At 38.9% G+C, this 16,953-nt stretch overlaps 1 long non-coding RNA gene across 5 annotated transcripts in view; it reads left to right on the top strand.

Moving 5' to 3' along the window:
* Positions 1-338: 338 nt before the first annotated feature.
* LOC122795586 overlaps positions 339-16,953 on the top strand; it is a 106,931-nt gene continuing 90,316 nt past the window's right edge. For 3 of the 5 annotated variants that reach the window (XR_006363831.1, XR_006363834.1, XR_006363833.1), the window contains exon 1: positions 339-586. This is a non-coding gene — a long non-coding RNA (uncharacterized LOC122795586). Of the gene's footprint in view, positions 587-990; positions 1,096-16,953 lie in introns of all 5 variants that reach the window. The other 2 variants (XR_006363832.1, XR_006363835.1) reach the window with 2 other exon arrangements.

Below are 16,953 nucleotides of genomic sequence, written 5' to 3'. Positions count from 1 at the left end.
TCTATGGGCATTATAATCTCAACAACTGTTGCACTGTGGGGAGCACTTAGCTTTAGAAGAAAGCAAGCTCTGATCAGCATATCTGCCCCCAGAAGGACACTGCAGGTTACAAACACAAGAAAATTAGTATTGACTACTACTTTCTGATGAATAACAAGAAAATTAGTACTGACTACTACTAGCAATGTGTAGAAATTAAAGAAAAGTTAAAAAAAGTGTATTTTTATTATTATTATTTTTCCCGTAGTGGTCCTATAAGAGGCATACTTCCAGCCCTAGAATTATATGCATATTAACAGTCTAATTTGAATAGCATAGGGACATTTTTCAGTGATGCACAGGAAGTGCTCAGTTTGGGTGTGGAATATACAGCTAACTGCTGAGGTTACTAGTTATGTGATCATCGGGTATTTTATTTTTATTTTTTTTTCTCTTTAGTAGGACTCCCCAAAAGTAAAATAACTGCTTATTTCTTTTAAACTAATAAGGATGCTCCAGTCCAGAAGAAGGTATCTGAGAATAATTGTGAAGAATCCTCATGTCCAAGGTGAAGAAGGATTATCATAAGTAGGACAAAGGCAGGGCAGTGAGTAATCTGAATCAAGAAGTTTTATTTTTCATACCACTGCATGTGTTTATCTTCTAATGTAATGTGGAATACCGTAAAACTGAATAAATAATGCAACAAATAAATGCATAAATGAGCAGTGACCACTGGGGGAGTGATACTTTTATTTTAATACTGCTAAATGACTCAGCAAACTACACGTAAAAGATCAGGGATGCAGTGTTCCCTCCATTATGGCTCCATTTGAATCACATTGCTGACTGATCCTAAAGGTGTAGCACACATCTAATCCTAAAGGTGTTTGTCTGAGCTGCTTCCGTCCTGCAGATTAATTATTAATTTCAAGTTTTGTCTTGCTTGCTCTAGTTACTGCTATAGTACGCACTAATAATGCTGTGTAATTTTCTCAAACATGGTTAAAGAAAATGTGAAATTAGACAGCTCAGCATCAGACTTTCTGTTTTGGAGGTACATTATTTGGTGGCACTCATATTTCAAACCAACAGACTTCCTTGTTAAAACAGCAGGTATGTTAATTTCTTTTATGATCGTCTCATGTTTCTCTCCACATGCATTTTTATTTAAAAGTGTTTATTACCTAGACACTGTAAAAAATTAACTTATGTACCTAATTTTCCTTTTTCGCAACTTATTAAGTTTATATTTATTATTTTTATTTGTTTTTGTTTTTGGTGATCAGAATTTTATTGCTTCCTTATTTATTTATATATAAATGTTTACCTGAATATCAGTTTAAAGTTTTGCAATGGTATGTCTACATATCTTACACACGTTTGTATTATGTTAGGCATGTGTTACATTGTTTTACCTTGTTAGTCCTGACTCACAATAAAGTTGCTGTAGAAGAGAGTCAGTGAGTGTGAAAACACTCACATTATCCTGTTCAGAAAGTCTTTTGTTGGCTTACATGCATTTTTTGTTTCTTGATGCTGTAGAAAATATTACACTTAGAAATGAAATGTGGTGGTATAAAGGAAAAAGCAAGTGGCTTTAAATGACAGAAGACAATGAGAAGTGAAATAATTACATAAGAGGAAGTTGAAATATTGGTAACAAAGGTTGTACAGAAGGCAGAGTTTGGTGGGTGGCAGATGGACATAAGGTTTTTAAATAATGGGGAGTACTGAAGGACATTGCCAGAGACTGAGCTAGTGGAAACAGCTAGGAAGATAGCTCTACAGGAAAGCTGCAGGGCAGGTGAAGTTGTCAAATGTATCCCTAATCTCTGTAGGTCAGGGTGCCACAATGTCAAAAGAGGAGTAGGTAGTAATAAGGAGAACTGGACAGGCTATGTAGTAGCAGAATAGGTGAAGGGTAAACTCTGACCATGGCAAGTGCTGAGGCTGTAGTTGATATGCCATTCTTTCTAATTTAAGTTGCTGGAAGTGTTTAAGGGGCCTTTATAATGATCTATAGCCTTTTGGTCTCTGTTTTTTGTGTGAAGATAAAGGAGAGCTTCAGTGATGTCCTTGCTTAGAAGTGGTGGGGCCAGCAAGTGTGTCCTGGAAGGATTAAGGTCCAGATGAGCTGGTTTTGCTCCTGACCCTGGTAAAATGTTAGAAATAATTTTGCAGGCTAGATAGGATGCTCTGTGCCCTGCCATCTAACTGACAGCACAACTTCATACAAAGGTCTTGTCAGAGAAATTTTAACCCAGTTCTACAGATGAGCCAAGTGTTGAGATCCTGGAGAAAATGTTATATTTAAACTTTGATTCCTCTGTACCAGGATGATGCAGAGAATGAGGAGTATGTGATCCATTTTGGTAAAATGAGTAGAAAACTAGATGATGGATTAATAAACAGGAGTGATTATGAGTGAACCTTAGTCAGAAGTAATTTCTGACTAGTGAAGTGCTAAAAGGATTACTGTCTGGATTTTTCCCATATAATACAGTTGTGCCCAGTATGACTAGGGCCTGGAGGGCAGGATCAGGTCATGTGCTGACAGAACTGAATTTAGTGCAGTAGATACAGACTGAAGTAGCAAGCATTCACTGACACCTGTTTAGGCTATCAAGATATTATATACAAAGTAGGATACAGTGTAAAGTATAAACTTGTACACCTTGGGGAAATAAAACAATTTTAGAGGCAAGAAGCTGTAGCACACTGAAAGGGACTGGGGTTAAGATTACTTAAATATTTAAGGAAAATGCAGTAGAGTGTAGTTGGGAGAAGATGGCCAGTCCACTGTACCAGGCACTGGTAAAGCCACATCTTTGGAAGACAAAGAGTGAAAAATATATAAAGGTGTTGTTGCGTGTGCAGAGGGAGGACTGACAGTATAGCCCCCTCCCAACAATCTCTGAGATTAAAGCATTGACTTCTGAGAAACTCTAGAACAGAAGATAAGTCAGTGAGCAGGAGAGAAAGAATTGTACATGAGTGATGAGTGGTAGATATATATGGAGTTGTTGCAGAAAGTTTGCAGAGAGGGAGTGAGGTTCTTGTATGGTACGATGAAGAATTTGGTAGAATATGACTTGAGAAGGTGAAGGGAGAGGGGGCAGCTGGTTAGGACGCAGGTAAAGCAGTCAGTTATATTTATGATCAAGTAAACAAATCAATTATTAGTTCATGATTCACTTTATTTGAGCACTTAATTCAAGTTTGTCTCGCTGATGTGTGCAGCAATATCTTGCCTTATATGTAGGTTCATAGGTAGGTACTAGGCTATCTGCCCAAAGGCATTTATAAGCCTAGCCAGAGTGTGTCGGCTTTTGCCGCCCCATTGATTAATTAACTGATCCTCTGTCAAGCAGAACCAATGAAGTGATCTCAGGAGTGTATTTTCTGTTGCCCATCCACTCATCAAGGTTTCTCTTGAAGAGTGTTAGTGAGGGGCTCTGCCTAATGTAGTTTGGAATTTTGTTCCAAAGCATGGGGAGTCTCTGTGACAGGAATCTATCCCTCCAGCATGTTCTATTTATTGTTGTGGCGAGGTTTAGCTCACTAGGGCATGTGGCTCGCAGTGACTTGGATTTCTTTAGGTGGAGCATGTCCATCAATTCTGAGTTGGACATGACTTTGTAAGGCAGGCAGAGATCACCTCTGAGTAAACAATACGCCACTGAGTACAGCCGGAGTTTTTTTTCAGTCGGGCTGCATAGGACATCTGTTTGAGGCCAATAATCCTCTTGGTGAGGTACTTTTGTGGTCTTTCCAGCTGTTGGAAGTGTCTTGTGAGGTACATCCCAAATGGGGCATTGTACTCTATGATGGGTCTGATGAGTGACGAGTAGAGGGGCAATATAACCTCTTTATTTCTAGATACGAACCCTTTAGTAATTAGATGGGCCATATAGAAGGATTTCCTAACTACTTTGGCAATATGATTGTCAAAGGAGGGATTACTATCTACCTGGGTCCTCAGATCTCTTATTACCTCTTCCGTATTAAGGGGGCTGCCACCTATGTGGTAATTCGTGTGTGTTTTGTTTTTTCCCAAACGGGATGACTACGCATTTTTTGGCATCGGTCATCTTTACTGTGCTGTGTTATTGTGTATTGTATAAGTAGCAGCAGATGAGACAGAGAGATTACATTTTTTTTTTTTTTTTTTATGAGTCCAGGATAAGGTCCCTCTCAGAGGATTGAGAAGTGGATCCTTGTGAAATGTTGAAAAGTAATGACACTGCTGCTTCATAGGTTCATACTAGGCTATCTGCCCTAGGGCATTTATAAGCCTAGCCAGTGTGTGTTTGGCTTTCGCCACCCATTTTAAATTAATTTTGCTATGCCCTTTTTCGAGGTTAGTATACTGTGCCTCTGTCTAACAGTGACACAGAAGTGATACCCAGGGTAAACCTACGATCTCCCATCCACTCATCAAGATTCCTCTTGAAGAGAGTCAATGAGGGACTCTGCCTAACCTGGACTGGGATTTTATTCCAGAGTGAAGGGAGCCTCTGGGTTATGAATCTGTCCCTCCAGCATGTCCTATTTATTTCAGTGCTGAGGTTCAAGTCTCTCAAGCGCGTAGCTCGATGGGATTTGGATTTTCTGAGGTGCAGCATGTCCATTAATTCCGGGTTGGACATGGCTTTATACGTCAGGCACAGATCGCCTCTGAGCAGGCGGTATGCCACTGAGTAGAGCTGGAGTTTCTTTAACCGGGCAGCATATGGCATCTGTTTGAGCCCTATGATCCTCTATCCCTCTCCCACCCAAAACAAGACTTGAAATAATTTAAGATACCTGAAGTCTGCAGAGTGACAAATGTGAATCTCTCTTGTAAAAGTATGAAAGAAACTGACAACAGACCTTGTTTAGGAAACTCTTTACCTCTTCTGAATGGAATAATAATGATTATCTGAAAGCCAGTGGATGATGGGGGCATACAGGACTTGGTTCTCTAGTTTGGTTTTCAGCTTGGGTGCCTTCTTTGAGCAGTGGGCATGTCCTCCTTGTTCATTTTCACTGGGAACTTTGTGGGGTTTCTTTTGACAGCATCCCAAAGATGGGGAAATGGTGTTCCTTCGGATTATCTGTATGTGTGTTTCTTATGTGAGTGTAGTCTGTAATGGGCTAGTAACCTATTCAGAACTAGTTTCTCTGCCTTGGGACCCTGAACTGAGTTAAGTAAGTAGTTAGGGAATACTGAAAGAAAGCTAGTGGGCAAAAGTGGAAAATGCTCAAAACAAAAGCCAGAAGCTATGAAGTTCAGTTCATAAAAACGTGCACCAAATTTAAAAAGAAACAACTTTTTATTGTAAGCGCTTTCGGAAGACTTAGTATTCCTCCTTCTTCAGACAAACACCTCTCCATTTTAAAACCAACTTAAATAACTTTTACAAATCATGTGCTACCATTAATTAGATGATTAAATAATTAATTAATTAACTCACTTCCCTCTGTATATTCTTATGCAAACCTAAAACGTAACCAAAGCATTGTATGCTATGTTAATGTTTGCAATACATTTCGTTGATACATGCTATTCAAATATTTTACATGTCAAATCTAAATTATCTAAGATTAATTCACTTCATGTACATAATAAAATAAACTCCTTTTTAAAAATAATAAATTATATTAAATAGAGTGTATCACTATATTAAAATAACTATACATATTTAAACAAATTTTATACCATTTGAACATCAACAATATATATCAATTCATTGAAGTGTATGTTAGTTCATCTCTTTAAAGCTAAATGTTTTAAAATACATGCTAAAGAGATGTGTTCATTTAATCCTGGTGGCATAAATGCGCTAGTGCATATTTGCCAAAATAGTTCTTCCTTTTCTAAAAGTATTTGCCATGGCCCCAGATTACAGTTGTCATTTATTTGTTTCAGAATTGAAAATTTGAAATTGTGATCTGGGTTATCCATGATGTGTACTGCCAAGGCATTGTTGGAATCTTTCTTAGAAATTCCATATTGGTGCTCATATATCCGTCTTTTAAAATTACGCTCGGTCTTCCCTATATAGAAGGCCGAGCAGTGTGAGCACAATGCAACATATACCACAGACTTAGATTCACAAGTGAAGGTGCCCACTATTTTATATGAAGTTTTATTAACTATAACAGTTGTGCCCTCATTTATATGCTTACACTGACGACAAGCCCCGCATTTTAACATACCTTTATTCCTCCTCCCTATTTTGGGCTTACAACTTTCTAATAACATTTTCAAGTTGACCCCTCTCCTATAGATAATCTTAGGGTACGTATCAAATAACTTAAAAAGCTGTTTATCCTCAGATATTAGGACCCACTTCTTATAAAGAATATTCCTAATGGAGGTGTGGTCAATTGAAAACGTACATAGGAATCTACTCTTACTATCCGCCTCTTTGTGTTGGAATTTTTCAATCAGAGAAGGTTCTCGCTCCGATTGTATATTATTGACATGTTCACTTAGTATTGGTCTAAAATGCCCCACTTTACGTTTATGGGTCACTTCAAACCTAATTTCCTCAATTAAGGTTAAGGGGTACCCTCTATTAGAGAACATATTATTCAATTTATCACACTCTTCTACAAAATCAAGCTCATCGGTAATCATCTTAGCTGCCCTTACCATCTGCCCCTTAACCACTGCTTTCTTCTGATGGTAAGGGTGACAGCTGGTGTAATGAAGAAACCCGTTTGAATAAGTGGGTTTCCTGTAGATGTTATTCATAAACCTATGATTTGAGTTGTCTTTGCGAAGCTCGATATCTAGAAAATTAATGTGATTATTGTTCACTTCATGAGTGAATTCTAAAAACCTGTAAGCTGGGACATATTATTAATAAACAGTGTAATGTCTTCAAGTGGCCCTCTCCATAATATAAACATGTCGTCCTGGTACCTAGTGTACCAGGCGACATGTTTTTTGAATAAAGGCTCTTTAAATAACAAAGTATTTTCCCATTGAGCCATCACTACATTCGCAAAAGCCCCCCCACATGGGGATCCCATAGCAACTGCAGATGTTTGAACATAAATCTTATTGTCAAACCCAAAAAATTTATATGTTAGGACCAACTCTAATAAGGTCTCAACTATATAAATGATTTCATCTCCAACTTTTCTCTCTAGTAAAAAGTCTCTAACCCATTCTAACCCTAACTTCTGTGGGATAACCGTATACAAATCTCTGACATCAATTGTCAGGAAAACGAAGTCAGGGTTAAAAGGCACTTTGCAAATGTTGCTTAGGAAACTCCACGAATCTTTGCATATTTGTGGTTCTTTTTCATTGAAGGGCTTGAGGATGCTGTCTACATATTTTGCACAGGCATATAATATAGAACCCCTCCCATCTACTATGGTTCTAAAAGGTGGGTCCTCTAGGGATTTGTGTATTTTTGGTGCCCCAAAGAAAACTGGTAGCCTAGGTGCTAACACACTCAAATACCCATGTATGTCAATATCGATAAATCTTTCCAACAGCAGATCTTCCAATGTAGACCTAATAGTGTTATAAGCTTTATTGATCTCATTAATACTGACCTCTCGATAAGGCCCTATTTCTAAATGTTCAACTAATTTATTTATATATCTGTACTGCTCCATGAAAACCAGGCCACTACCCTTATCGGGTTTCATGACTCTGATATTACATTCTTGGAGTAACCTAATAAGTTCACGTTGATATTTGGTAACATTCAGTGTAGCTGGTTTTATATGTGGGTTACTTGCTAAAGCCCTAAGGTCAAGCTCACAAGTTCTTTCAAAAGCTTTTAAACTATCTACCAAAGGTGGATTAAATAAACTTGCCAGTCTAAAAGAGTTAGTAACAGATGACACATTACCCATCAAAAATGTTAGATTTAATTTTCGCACAAATAACTTGAGATCGATGATGGTCTTAACCAAGTCGAAACGAGTGTCCAGTACGAAGGACAAACCTTTAGAGAGGAAATTAACCATATCCTCCTCTATAACAAAATATGAATAATTGTAAATTTTAAAATCCCCCTCGGAGCTATACATAATAGTAGGTGTTGTTTGTTCTACTATACTTTCTATCTCCGATTGCGCTTGTTCTTCGTATTCGACTGATTCGACTGATGTGTGTTCGATCTCAAGTTCCTTTGTTGAACATATTGTCCATCCCCAAAACCCTGTTGGTTCTGTTTTATTGATGTATTGTTCTTATTATTATGTTTTGGTTGTTGTCTGTCATCATTACTGTTTTGAAAAAACTCTTCTTGATTACTGGGAAGTCCATCATCAGAATAATTCCGCTGAGAGTTCACATCATGATGATCTTGATAAAAATTATCATCTTGTACTTGATGTAATTGTTGGTCAGTTGAAATTGTTCTAAAATAGGGCCCCATCCCTTCTCTCGTATTTCTTGTTTCTGCAGTGTAATTAAATTTCCCATCATTTATTGTAATGGTAGGTGGATGTGGGTATGCTCTATTATTAGCATACTGCTGCATGTCTCTATTAATTTTCTTCGTTTTATTGTTAAACAGTTTATTTATTGTTGCATCAATGCTAACAAAAATGCGAGAGTTTATTTTATTATGTACATGAAGTGAATTAATCTTAGATAATTTAGATTTGACATGTAAACTCTTTGAATTTGTATCAACGAAATGTATTGCAAACATTAACCTAGCATACAATGCTTTGGTTACATTTTAGGTTTGCATAAGAATATACAGAGGGAAGTGAGTTAATTAATTAATTATTTAATCATCTAATTAATGGTAGCACATGATTTGTAAAAGTTATTTAAGTTGGTTTTAAAATGTAGAGGTGTTTGTCTGAAGAAGGAGGAATACTAAGTCTTCCGAAAGCGCTTACAATAAAAAGTTGTTTCTTTTTAAATTTGGTGCATGTTTTTACGAACTGAACTTCATAGCTTCTGGCTTTTGTTTTGAGCAGTTTGTCTTGTCTTTTTGGAGCAAAAGTGGAAAATGGGTACTATGGATTCACAGAGGAACAATCTTGTCAGGAAAAAAAATCTGAGAGCATCTCGCATGTTGACCATGGTGGGTCTAAATTAAATACTGTGCCTTCTGAATGCGAATGTGAGGACCAGGAGACCCTTTAGTGTCCCAGACAGCTGAGGATAACAAGACCTTTCCTCCCTGCAGCACCCCCCCATCCAAAATTATCTCTTTAGAGAAATTCTTTGTGTTGTGAATTTATTCGTAACTGGCCTGTAGCCCCCTTGCATGTGTATCTGGAGAAGGTTGGGTGGTGTCTTAGGTTATGTCTCCACTGGATGCTCAAGCATGAAGTCTTTGCCACCTGATACTACATCTTCACTTCTCAAGTATACATGTACTTTGTACAAGCTTCCTCAAGCTGAGTTGAGGGAAGTTCTCTCATAAGCTTCTTAGTCCTACGTCCTGTGTGAACGTTGCAATCCAGCACAGATTCTAAACATCAGAGGACCTATCTATTTTACCAGCTGATTAGGATAAGATGGACAAGAGGTTCCTCTGCTATGTTGCTGCTTAAATCCCCCAGCCATCTGCTTCAACTTGCCAGGTTCCAGTCCTCATAGTAGACTAGGATTTAAAAGGCCTTCATCCCTTCCTAAGTCCTGTTGTTTTTAGGCTTAATGGCAGCCACAACCTTCACAGTGCTTTTTGAATGTATGAGAAAGTGGGTTTTACATTTGGCTGTGAGATGTCAGTGGTTGTAGATCATTATGTGCTCCTAGATCACCTACTGGTTTCAGCCCATATCTCTGCGCTTAAGAGTGGTGGATGGTTCCCACCAGCCCCAATGTTGGACTTGTTACCTGCAGCTGAGCCTGTTTTGAATTCTGATAACTGACATTTTCCTTACAGTGAGTGAGGATCCTGTCTTGGCTGCCTTGTGTAACCTTCTAGATAGGCTGGTGTGAAGACTGTTTTATGACTTGGGCCAAAAAGCCCTAGACGATAATTGGAATTCTGGACTATGTATATTCTGTGGTCAAGAGTGCAGATGCCTGTTTCATCAAGGCCACTAACTGACATGCCAATGAGTCAAAACTTGAGCCTGACATTAATGGAGAACACTGAACTGGGTGCAAGTCTCAGTCAAGAATGCAAATGGCAGTTTCAGTTAGTTTTCTAAAATCCTGGTTGAGCAAGTGTTCATTTCCTTTTTGTTATTATTAAAGCACAGCACATTTTGGAAGAACACTAACTATAAATGACTAAAACTAACAGCGGTATCCAAATGTGTTGTGCTTTAAAAAAGTACAGTAGTTCTTTACAATAGTAGTGACTGGAACTTTTTTTAAAATAGTCTGACTCAAAAAAAAAAAAGTTAATGGCACAGATGTTTTGTATTAACATGCATATCTTTACAAGAATAACTAATCTCTAATATCTGACATTACTGACTGACAGCAACCTTTAGTTATTTACCAGAACATCAAAACTTTAACAAACGAATGGACAAAGAGGAACACGAGTTTGTGTTGTTTTGTTTTACTATTGTTCAAGTTATTAGTAAAGCACAGCACATTTAGAAATTAACAAAATTACATTCTAAAATTGTGCAGTGCTAAGAGCAGTATTTGTTGCAAAATTTTAGATGTGTTAGTGTTACAAGAATGCCGTCTTCCATACAAGTCTAAATTCCTGTGCATTAATAGTGATAAGTTTTAGAAAGTTATTGCAACAGTATACAGCTGTCAAACTACACTCCTGCCATAATATTCTAAGAGATATGAAAATAGGCTACTGCAGTCCAGTGTTCTCCATTATCACCAAGTACTGAGTAGAAGTGATTAGTAATGGGTGTAAGAATTCATGCTGTTCCTAAGTAAAGATCTTCACATGTTGGCAGCAGTGGTGCAGCAGTTAGCATTGTTGCATCACAGCAAGAGGTACTCCTGTTCGATTATTGACTGGAGTGCCTTCTGCGTGGGATCTGCATGTCCTCCCTGCCGTTGAGTAAGTTTTATAGGTATGCAGGTAGGTGCGTCTTTGTGTGCCTTCTGTGAAGGTTGGGTGTTGGGCTGGCAACTCGACACAGTAAAAACTCCACTGCCAGTCAGTCTGCAGACCAGTGATTCACTGTGCTGACCCCTAACGGGAGAAGCCATTAAGGCATTGCTAGGTAAAGATCCTCTCATGAAAGTAATACACATTGTAGTATGTAAGTAATAAACATTGTAGCAGAGTCCTGCTAGTACTCAGAAAACAGTTTCATGGAAGCAGAAGCATAGGAGAGAATATATTGGATCAGAGGATTGTGTACGAATCTCAAATATATTGTTTGCTAGATCAAGGAATTGTATACATTCATGAGCAGAGCAACAAGTAGTAGCTCCTGCTTTGAATACAGTCATGAGGGATCCTAAATACCTGAGCCATGTTAACCCATTTTCTTGAAAACATTGGCATTTGAAGTTGCTGGTGAGGTGATTGATTATTTTCTAAAGACCATATGTCTATCATTCCTGATTTAATGCAGTAGTAGATGGCATTTTGGCAAAGCTGCATTTCTAAAAATGTTCTCCTCAGTGGAAAGAACATGGTTAGGCTTTTTTAAGGATATGGCAGCCTTGTTGAGTGATCTCGGGGAATATATTCAAGTCCATATTGATTCTCTACATGACACTGGCAAGGCAGTTAGCGGTATATAGCAGTTTAAATGTAGGCTGGAAATATGCAAAGCGGGTGATGCAGTTATTTGCAACCACTTGGTCTTTTTCATGGAAGGACAGTAATGCTGTTATTTGCTAGATAGTGATATCAATGTACAAATGTTATCTGTTTGCACAGTACTGATATTCTTAATCAGAGTAAAGCTACATAGGAGTGTAAGATTAGCATTTAGGGAAACAATAGGGTCTAGAGGAAATGGAAAGAAAGACAGACTTGGGGAAGGTGGAGAAGGACAACAGTGGAGAGGGCAGCAAAGATGAAAGCTGAAAAGAGTTGGCAGAAGCAATCAAGAAGGGAAACAAGGATTGTGGATATAGTAGAAAACTGGGAAGGTTGAGACAGAACTAGCCAGGCTGAAGAAAGATGAGATGTAGCTTGCAGAAGATTGTGGTGAGAGGGGAGACAGATGTTAAATTAATACTTTGCTTCAGTCTTTGCAAAAGAAAGCATAGGAAGGGTGACTTGCAGGTATGAAGGCAGGGCAGGAGACAGAGCAAAATGGGGAAAGTAGTACATAGACACCAGGATCCAGATGGAGCAGCTGGTCAAAGAGGCATTTTCTCTTGGGGAGAATAAAGCACAAAGGCTAGATGGCTATCACAGGGAGTCATCAGAAATATGAACAGTGTATTGGAGGATCCCCTGACAGATACCTTCAGAGGATAATGCAGAAGTACCAATGCACTGGAAGTCAGCAAATGAGGTACCCTTGTACAAGGGAGGTGGCAGAAAAGACCCATGGAAATAAAGACCTGTTATCTTAATAACAGTTGCAATGAAAGTCTGATGAGGAGAAAGGTAGTAGTATTTCTAGAGGGCAATATTCATAGAATCATAGGAGATTACTAGGCTATCAACCCCGCAGGTCATTTTAAGCTTATCCATTTCAACCCAATGTAATAGCATAGAAGTACTAGTCAATACCCAAGATTGTATTTAGTGATGACTGCCCATGTCCAGGAGGGTTGTGGGTGCTATCTCCGGTAAGAATTTACGGTACCCCACCCACTAGTCCAGGTTCCTCTTGAACAGTGTCATTGAGGTGCTCTGTTTCACATGAATTGGTAGCCTATTCCAAAGACATGTCAGTCATTGGGAGATAAATTTGTCCCTCCAGCTTGTGCTATTTAAGTCACAGACCATATTTAAGTCCCTGGAATGGGTAGCCCTAGATCCATTTAATTTGTGGATGTGCAGTAAATTCATTAGGTTGGGTCTTGGGTTGCTTTATAGGCCAGGCATAAGTCTTCCCTAAGAAGTCTTTATGATCTAGAGTACAGTGACACTGACTTTAGTCTGTCCTTGTAAGGCACATGCTGGAGGCCCTTGATCTTCTTTGTTAGAAACCTCTGAGGTCTCTCTAATTGCTGCAGGTGCTTACTACCGTACAGAATGGGGCATTATACTCAATTATGGGCCAGATAAGTGCCAAGTATGGGGGGGGGGGTTATAACTTCTTTTGCTCTTGAGATGATGCCTTTACTAATCAAGCAAGCTACGTGGAAAGCTTTCCTTACAATGGTAGACATGTGATGGTCGAAGTTAAGGTTGCGGTCAACCTGTGATCCCAGGTCCCTTACCACTTCATGGGTACGTCAGGTATTGTTGTTTATTTGATAGTGTGAAGAGACATTGTTTGTGGCAAAGGGAATGATGATGCATTTCTTTGCATTCAGTTTGAGACCGTGAATAATACATCAGTCATTGGGAGTATACTGACATAATTTGGGGATTCAGTGATTGCACCTAGTTTGCAGTCATCTGCAAACTTGATCAGCCCAACCCTTTAGTTTTGACCTGAAGTTCTGAGAAGTATATATCAAACAGCAGGGGGTCCAGAAATGACCCCTGATCTACCCCGCTGGTAACAGGTCTGCTGGTTGATGTGGTGTCACCCACTTTGATAGTGTGTGTCCGGTTTGTGAGCCATTTGGCAACCCATCTTGCAACAAAGGGGTTTACATTCGGTTTGCTAAGTTTATCGGTAATGCCTGAATGTGGGATTGTGTCAGAAACCTTTGCCAAGTCGAGGTATGCTGTGTGCATAGATTTGCCCTCGTCACTGGCCTTGGTCACACTTTCAAAGAAATCCACCAGATTTAACAGGCAGGATCTGCCCTTCATGTAGCCGAATTGGGTAGGATCCAGGGTTTGAAGGTCTTGCCCTTTTCATTTCTCCAAGTCTTTTGAGTTTCTAATACCATGATGGTAATGGACCCCATTCTTAAGTCAACGTACAATTAAAGATCATGAAATTAGTATTGTTTTAATCTTTGATGTCAGCCAAAAGTGCTCTTTGCAGCACCCGCAATGTGCCCAGTAATGATTCATTCTGCAATTCGTATGGTTTTACATGTATTGGTAATGTATCTAAATACGATTGTAGATTCTGTTTTATAAGGCTCATTGATCCTACTACTATTGGAACTGTCTGTGTAACTTTTTACCACATTGCTCTCATTTCTGCCTGCAGATCCTGATATTTTATAACTTTGTCTCTCTCTACGCAACACACTGTAGTCACTGGGTATGGTGATTTCAGTGATTAATGCTACTTTTGTCTTCTTTTCATGGACCACTATATCCATTTTTCTAGCATCTTTCTTTTGAACTATTGGTAATGGGTGATCCCATGTGATATAAACTTTCATTTTCTGTGATGCTTTGTGCCTCATGTTTCCAGTGTTTCTCAGCTCAGCCACTTCATTACCATAATGTTTGCACAATCCCCAGTGCAACAGTCTTGCCACATTATTATGCCTTTCAGTATACAGTCCTCCTGCTATTAGTATAGCACAACCAGCAACAAGGTGTGTGACTGTTTCCAATTCGGTTTTACAAATTTCTCTGTTTCTCCCACATGTTAAATGGACTTTGTAAACCAGTGTGTATGTAGCCCACTATCTAGGGCCACAAATATTAACCTTTCATGTCTTGGTTTGAATTTGCTTCTCCTTAACCATTCCTGCATTCATTCATAATCAACATGAAGTTCTTCCAGACGTTTTCTATATTTGCAACTATATTTATACATTTTCCACATTTCTTGCCTTCTCATCTGATCCGTCACTTTATATTCTTTCTTTTGTTTTTTGGCACATTCAGTTGCTGCCTGATTTTTATCTACTTCTCTTTTGATTTCCATTCCTGCTTGATGCCAATATGCTTCTGCTAGTTTAAGCAGAGAAGTTATCTTAGATTTATTCTCCTCATGTTTCAAAACTTTCACTATGTTTGGGTCTTGTGAGGTCAGCAGATATGTGTGTAGTCCCACGATTGCAGATCTCTACATGCAGTCAATTTCAAGGAGGTCCATCCCTCCTTTGGAACTGGGAATATATAATCTTGTTATACACTGATTTTTATAAATCATGTGGTGAGCATGAAGCATCCTACTTGTTTTCCTATCTAATCTATCCAACACGTTTTGGGCCAGTCAATCACTCCAAAACTGTAAGTTAGGACAGGAAGACCAAATTGGTTTATAGCTTGGATTTTGTTCCTAGATGTCAACACTGTTTTCAGGATTAATTTAAGTTTTCTAAAGTATTCATTACTAAGTTTTATTCTCATTTGTTCATGTTTTATTGTTGATCCTTCAATTCCCAAATATTTATACACTCCCTTTTGCTCATGTTCTTTTATGGCACATTCTTGTTTATCAAGACCAAATCACATTCTTATATCATCTGAAAAAGTTTTGACAATCTGCAGTTGTGCTTTCAGTTCCTCATCTGATAAGCTGTATAGTTTTAAATCATCGAGAAAGAAAAGATGAGAATTCTTTTTGTTATTTTTTAGGAGCCAAATTATAGCCATGGCCTAAGCTGTTAAGTAAACAGCTTAATGGGTTAAGGTCAAGGTAGAATAGCAACAGTGAGTCACCCTGGAATAGCCCCCTTTGAATTTTTATCCCTGGGATAATAAGTTGTCTTTTATCATGGCTTAATTGCAAAGTTGTCTGCTACTGTTTCATGGTCACTGTAATGTAGTTCATAGGTTGGTACTAGGCTATCGGCCCTAAGGCCAATGCAAGCCTAGCTATAACAATTCCCTGGAAATTTTTTCCCACAATATTTACTTCTCTGGACCCCTGTGTAGCAGGGTGACTGACATGATCCCCGGGGTGAATTTCCTATCTCCCATCCAATCATCAAGGTTCCTTTTGAAGAGGGCCAATGAGGTGCTGTGCTTGTCAATGAGTGTAGGGTGTATCTTATACATTTTAAGCATTCTTTTATCCATTAATGTGGGATAATATCAAATGCTTTTTTGTAGTCAGTCCATGCCATACTTAGATTCTTTCCCTTTTACAGTTCTTGGAGGTCCATAATGATATGTTCCATGGCCTTACAGATGAGGCTGGTCAGGCCAAGTCTGTTGCTAGGCCACCTTTGTGGAGGGGAGTAACTGTAGCTGTTCTCCATTCCACAGGAACAAAGCCTATGGTTAGACTACGATTGAAAAGGGTACTCAGTGGTGATGGTAGTTCATGTTTTAGCCTGTTTAAAAGACAGCCTGGGATGTCATCTGGTCCCATAGAGGCTGTGTTTTTTGCCTTGGACAATGCTTTGAGGACTTGCTCTTCAGATATGTGGGGGGTTGGGGGTTGGAGGAAGGTTTGTGATTAGTTATGAGGAGATAAGGGAGTGAAATTTTCACCAAACCTTTCTGCTAGCAGGTTTTCTATCTCTATTTGGTGTGTGTGTGTGTGTGTGTGTGTGTGTGTGTGTGTGTTTGTGTATGTATGTGTGTGTGTTTGTGCGTGTGTGTGTGTGTCTGTGTCTGTGTGTCTGTGTGTGTGTGTGTCTGTGTGTGTGATACCATTGGTCACTAGTTCTGCACATGCTTGGGTTTTACCTTTTAGGTTATGTACGTAGCTGTCAAAGTTCTTATGATTATCCTTGGCTGTACTTGCTAAGTTTCTCTCAAAGGAGCCCTTAGAGGATTTGACAAGTTGTCTTACTTGCCTGTTGAGGCTGAGGGGAGGGTGCTTTTTCATTGTTGGGTCCTTGTCTTTGTTTTCTAGGGCAGCAACCTTTTGTGTTTATTGTAGAGTTTGTTGATGCTGGAAGTCCACCATGGCACTCAGTGGTGATGCTAGTTCATGGTTTAGCCTGTTTAAAAGACAGCCTGGGATGTCATCTGGTCCCATAGAGGATATGTTTTTTGCCTTGGACAATGCTTTGAGGACCTGCTCTTCAGAAATGTAGGGTGGGAGAAGGTTTGTGATTAGTTATTAGGGGATAAGGGAATGAAATTTTCACCAAACCTTTTCACTAGCAGGTTTGCT

This window comes from Protopterus annectens, chromosome 2.part2 (genome assembly GCF_019279795.1).
Source record: "Protopterus annectens isolate FY-2018-M chromosome 2.part2, PAN1.0, whole genome shotgun sequence".
In the NCBI taxonomy this organism is placed as follows: domain Eukaryota; kingdom Metazoa; phylum Chordata; order Ceratodontiformes; family Protopteridae; genus Protopterus; species Protopterus annectens.
This window is presented reverse-complemented; position numbering and strand designations above follow the sequence as displayed.